We start from the raw sequence: 677 nt of genomic DNA on the forward strand, positions 1-677 counted from the left end.
TATATATATATATATATATTAATATATATATATATATAATTTCAAATGCTTTTCCATGAAATAATTATGTAGAATGCCCTAAAGCTTATATATCATCCTTACACAACTACACTACAATCTTCATCTTAACACAATTCTTGACACACTTGGAATTTCTCATTGTGATGTATCTGAACCTCATTATCCATCTTAGAAAATAAGGCCTACCTCACCACAAATGTACAGCCCACATAGGCAGTCATAACTCATCCTCCATCCTCACTCTCCTCCTGTATCTCATTCTCTACTTACCCAGAATCCAAGGTAATAACAGAAACAGGGACTTGACAGGAATCATCATTTTGAGATGAACAAAGGAGAGTGATTATCTAAAGAAAGACTACAGCTGAGCTTTTATCTCAGTACAACAAGGCAAGGAGATCTCTAGGGATTTGTTGAAGATGCTTTTTTATATCCTTTGCATATTTTTGGATTCTTAGTCAAAGATCAAGTGCCCATAAGTGTGTGGTTTTATTTCTGGGTCTTCAATTATATTCCATTGATCAACCTGTCTGTCTCTTTACCAGTATCATGCAGTTTTAATCACTATTGCTCTGTAGTATAATTTAACATCAGGGACGGTGGTTACCCCAGAAGTTCTTTTATTTTAAAAATTGTTTTCATGGTCCTGAGTTTTT

This window comes from Mastomys coucha, unplaced genomic scaffold (genome assembly GCF_008632895.1).
Source record: "Mastomys coucha isolate ucsf_1 unplaced genomic scaffold, UCSF_Mcou_1 pScaffold20, whole genome shotgun sequence".
Taxonomy (NCBI): Eukaryota; Metazoa; Chordata; class Mammalia; order Rodentia; family Muridae; genus Mastomys; species Mastomys coucha.